Below are 6,094 nucleotides of genomic sequence, written 5' to 3' on the forward strand. Positions count from 1 at the left end.
CTTTGCAAACATCTATTATTAGCTGCTAAGCAACAGCTCACCAAAGTGGAGGGAGAGGGAGACCACCCAGGCAGCCCTTCACATCGGTGCCGGGAGGGGGAAGTGCAAGAGGAACTCTTTCAGTACACTCACTGCTCTGCTGCCCTGCTCTGCACATTTCCAATAGCCCGAGTTCGTATTTTAACACGCTATCACACATGCCATCTATTGATACCACAGGCACAGATTTCTTTTATGCTGACAGTCTGATATAGAGCGCGACATTACAAGTTAATCTGGTGTAAACTCGCGCATACTTTCAAAAACTCCAGGAAGAGGACTAACAAACAAAATAAAATAAATAAAAATATGATTATTATTTAACTATAGGCTATATAGCTGTTTGATCTGTATTATTATTGATAATAAAAATAATAAAAATAATTGAATATAGGCTATGTAGCTGTTTGATCTGTATTATTATTGATAATAAAAATAATAAAAATAATTTAATTAATAATGATATATAATTCGTTTATTATTATTATTATTATAAACTAGTTTATCTATATTATTAGACAATAATAATAATAATTACATGTATATACTGTATGTGTATGTGTGTATATATATACACACACACACACATTCAGTATATACATGACACTTTCATCAGAACTAGTATTAATAACAACATTCTGAGACATGCAACTGGTGTACATGTAGCCTGTTGAGTATTTCCTCCCATTTTCTTAATTCAAGTTCAATCTGCTCTATGTATCTTAACAACGATAATTTATTATTCTCTCAGACACTTCCAAAAGTAGGCTAAATAAATTCCTGTAAAAAGAACAATAATGTGGTGTGTGTATTCCACTGAAATTTGTTTTAACGTTGTGTAAAACATGAAACTCATTCAGTTTTTCCATCTTGATTGGACAAAGTATAAATGAGTAACATAACATTCTGTTGATCATCCTTTATTGCTATTCTGGCAGCCATGACACTTGTGAAGAGCAATACACAGCTCTGGTTAACCTGACCATGCTAAAGAAATAATAGGTATCCTATAGTCCAATAGTTTAGATGTAAGAGAAAGATGTACATCAAAGGCTAATATAAATAAATTCAGACTCAAAATATATACACAGACAAGAGATAAACTGTCTATTGTGTTACGATGTTGATATGCAGTTGTACAGAGTTCAGTGTCCCTCACTTTTATACACACTATAACCAACATATTACATAATTAGTTCCTCCATTTATTAAACGATTATTCACTTTAACATGTATGACGTGTAACATTGAATTCTTACTTTAAAAGTACGAGTGTCCCGATCTGCATACTACTAAACGGGGTGTGCGCATGTGTGCATGCTGTGGCAGCCACAAATGCATTTCTTGAAATTATTTAATTTGATGAGGGTAAGGGCAGCTGGGAATGGGAGCTAATGTGGAATCTGAGGAATTGCTCCATGCGGTAGGGGGCCCCTTTAAGCCTAACAAACTGAGGGAGGTCCAGGCCGAGGTCTAGAGGCCTTGGATAAATAAACTGGGGAGATGACCATGCACTGTCCAGAAATCTGCCATCACACCATCCCTAAACATAAACGGCCAACGGCCCGTCCTTGCTTGTGTAAAGGTAATCTTCAAAAGTATAGAGCTCTGCAATCATATGGCAGCTGAGAGGCTCTGCAGACAAAGACGTATTTATTTTCCTCAAAAGCTTCAGGGCTGAATTTATTTATCTTTACTAAGGCATCGGCACGATGAACGGATTGCTTTGAAACTACCAGCTGAGATGGTTCCGCTTGCAGTTGACGTGTGTAAGCATCAGTGAGCCTGCAGTTGGGTTTACACACTTACAAAAGAATAACAAAAAGTACTTTTTGGGCAAGGGACTATGCTATTACCATGCTAATAATGCCATGGTAATAGCAATAAAAAAATAACAATAGTATTTTTTGAAGTGCCTTGGAGTACCATGTGCAAACCGTGTTACATGAATATGGTAATTATTCAGTACCATGGTATTACCATCCATGTATCATGGTACCACCACAGTACTTTTTATAAAAGGTAGTCTGAACAATATTTCTAAAAATACCAAACATAAATATTAGTTTGATCTGGTTGCATGTGCCACAATGCTGTTTAAAGTATAAAAAGTTTCGGAATCAGCTTTGTGGGCTATTCCGTAACAAAACCTATACATTAAGAAAAATGTAAGGATCCACAGGCTAAATTCGTGACTGCCTAGAATTATAAAATGACAATATATGTCTGCAATCTCAGGAATTGGACTTACAAACGATTCTTACCCTAAAAAATGTCCATGGTAACCATGCAAAGGCAATGGGCTTGTGGGGGGCCGGAACCCCTCATAAAATAATAGACTTGGGAGAATCCCAAATAATTTTATTTTAGTAAAGATAATAATGACAACTCTCTCTTGCATAAAATTGCCCCGATTGATTTTTTAAAATTATTTTTATTCTTCACCTTTGTTTCAACCAAACACAACAACTAAAAGCACTATAACAAATAAAAGACTGGAATCAATTCAAGCACTATATAGCATTACAAACAAATGAAACTCATAAACATCAATAGTTACACACATACCTGTTTCAAAAACAATAAAAATCCTCACGGAATATCCTTGACCTCTAGTAGCTACCTAAACAGGGCAAATGTGTGTTGTAAAACACATTTTGGTAGGTGACAAATATTATGTTAGTTAAAAGTTACAAAGGAACATAACTTTAACTTTGGAAATTAACCTAAAAGGGGGAAAGCATTCATTTTTCACACCAACACATACTTACCAACAAAAGTGTTTCTACATTATTTCCATGTTTAAAGTAGTACAAATGTGGCGCCTCACATTTATTAACATTAAATTAGCAATGTGGAATTTTTCACACAGGAAACATCCTTGAGAAAGGAAGTCAAAATTTGTATTCAAATTGGCAGTTACTGACTGTTTTGATCTTTATAAAGGCATGGGGAGACACTAGCCTCCAGCTAACATTCAGGACTTGTTTGGCGAATGTTTACAAAGCTTAAAATATTCTTAGCCCCCAAAGTGCTTTGTGACACAGTGATGTGTACATGTTGGCATTGTAAGGGTCCGTCAGTCTCAAAAGGAAAGGACCCGCCACCCACAGCCACAGATAAGATTAATTATGATAATGTATTTCTTTGCCCTTTGTCATCGTAATGAATGGCTTGCTTAAAAAACTTTTTCAGCCAGCTTTGTTTGTGGCCCTTTAACAGCGGTATTGTTGGGACAGAACTAGCAGGTGGCAAGATGAAATCAGACCCCTTTGTTTTCTTATCTCTCTACTTATTTAATTCTTTCATAAGTGTTTGTTTGTGTGTGTATATATGTGGTATGTACTTGATATAAACAGAGTTTGTGCTATAATTCTATGAGATGATCCATGTTCAAATTGTCTAAACCATGAATAAGAGTAGCTGATATGGAATACTTATGGGAAGTTTACATGTCCTACAGCGTGACTTACTACACTGTCTCTAAAACTAATTTGAACAGTATTTTGAGAATTATTTTATAATTATTACGCATTCAGTACTTTTTAAGTTAAATTGTCACACTGAAGGACCATTTAAAATTGACAATGAACTGATAAAATGTATATATTAATTAAAAGAAATGGTGACCAGTCACACCATCAAAAACATAAACTTTTCCTTATACATTCATATAACTTTTAACCGAAAAATATTGAGGTTGATTACAAAACTGCTCATAGACTTGCTATAGACAGCCAATCATTAAATCATTAAATTATAGAAAACTGCATATCCAATCCAAATTAGGAACAGGTCCAGTAAACAAAAAGAGAGTAAAAGTCCACACACTGATATTATTGCTCCAAATTTTGCTCAACAAGTGCGATGTTTTAACCGTTTTCGATTCATTAAAATTCACCCATCATATCTGACAAGCTGTTATGTATGTCTTTGACTTTATTTCTTACAGAGAGAATAGACACACCAGTCACAGAGGTGTAGGGGCTGTGTGGGATAAACAAGGTTTACCGTAATTTAGCGAGTGTCCTGGGGAGCATTTTAAAGGAGCCAGCATGTTCATTTCAAAGACCAAGCAGTCCCTCACATGTCATAGAGGTTATTGGCCTTTACAGGCCACACAGCATCCATACTGTCTTTGTTCAGCAGTAAGAAAGTACTAATTGTTAAGTGTGTGTGCACTGAAGGTGGGCGTGAGGGTTTGCAGGACGCTTGTGGGGGATGCGGCGTCTTAAAAGGAGTCGAAAAAGAGAGGAAATTTCGTTTGTGCCCCAAGAACACAGAAGACAAATTGAGGAAGTGTTCTGTTAATGTGTAGGGGTCAGCAGCAAAAATGCAGGATTTCTGCCACTTGGGTGGCCAACAAGCCTCTCAGCACCCTCCACCATGCTTAGTCCTTCAGACTAGCATCTCTCCACCCCACACAACCAACTACACAAATCACCAACCCCACCCCACACACACACATTCATACAGTCCCATAGAGCAGATTCGTTGACCATGCCTGTCAATTGGTCAATCAGGTCACTGCTTCTCTTGGTTTTGGGAGACCTGTGACACTATCCCCCTTTAAGACAAGTGGCAGAGACACTGGGACGTGTTGCAATTCTGTATTTTTATCCATGTCTCTGTGATTTATGAGGACACAGGCTTTCAAAAGTAACAGTGAACTTATAGTACTTACAGTAACTGCCACTCACACACATTTAAGCACAGGCTTGTTCACATTAGCTTCATTTACAGTGCAAAGATAAGCAGCCTTGGACCTTTGGAGACTTTTAAGAGCTAGCATCTCAATCACTCTAAAACAAGACAGAGCTTGCAATGGACGTCAACAATAATTTTAATTGAATAAATTTGAATAAATTTCAATTGAAGATTGTGCATTCTTTTCTATTGTTTACCATTAAATATACTTGTCAATGGAGATAACCTATCATCGATGCTGAATAACTAAATAACTAAAACCAGCCTAAGCTGATTGGCTGGTCAAAACGGGTTTAAGCTGGTCTCCCAGCTTGGCTAGCAAAAAAAAAAAAAACAGTCAAATGGCCATCCTGACCAGGCTAGGACACCAGTTAAAACCATTTAACCAAAAGAGCTAACTTGATATTCAGCTGAATATCTCTATAAATCTGTTTATTCCTTATTGTGTGTTTCACTTAGTTAGGCCCATCTTGAATCTTGTCTCGCTTCTACTTCTAAGCAGGCCTAGAAAACCCAGGCTGGAAGCTACACAGAGACAGCGAAGTGGACCTGATATATGATCTGTCAGTTGACATCTGATCCCAGGCCCAGGAAAACACAAGCATCTGTCACATTTGGCCCAAAGGGCGGGGAATGACACTGAACACAGCTCCTTGGAGCTCCAAACCAATGCAGCCATGGGGACTCCAACTCTGGGAGGCTGTCTAAATATACAAATGTTTCAAAAACCACTGCTGCCACATCTCCTCAGCCAGGTCTGGTGGTCTGAGCATGGACACTGCAGTGAGAAGGGGCAGAGGGCACGACATCTGATTAGTTATCACACTGGCAAAATGGAGAACATATGTTTTGCATTAGCAGAGGACAGGCATTCAAAAGAGATTGTCTCTGGGGCATTTGGGCTTTTAAATTATTTCATTTCTGCTTATCCTTAACATATCAGATACATCAGAGAGCCAAACAATCTTACAAACATTACATGTCTCCAGGGAAAAATTAATCAATTTGGGAAAAATGCCTTCACTACCTTCAAGCTTAATCTGCCAGAAGTCTTGAACTAGACAGAGTTCAACTGAGAAAAGGGAAAACAAATGAAGCAGAGATAAGCTCATAAAAACATTATTTTATGGATTTAGAGAGAGCAAGGAAAAAAAAAAAGAGATGTCACTGTAAATTAATACAATACACCTAAATACAAAACTTGGGAAGCACGGTCTTGAAGACAGACGACAGGCAATCATTCCACTGGTGACACTAAATGACTTGCATTGGCCCTAAAAACAATAAGAAGAGCTATAAATCACACTAAGAGTCAGAGCATCTTCCTGAGGCTCTGAATCAATCTTCA

This window comes from Myxocyprinus asiaticus, chromosome 6, assembly GCF_019703515.2.
Source record: "Myxocyprinus asiaticus isolate MX2 ecotype Aquarium Trade chromosome 6, UBuf_Myxa_2, whole genome shotgun sequence".
Taxonomy (NCBI): domain Eukaryota; kingdom Metazoa; phylum Chordata; class Actinopteri; order Cypriniformes; family Catostomidae; genus Myxocyprinus; species Myxocyprinus asiaticus.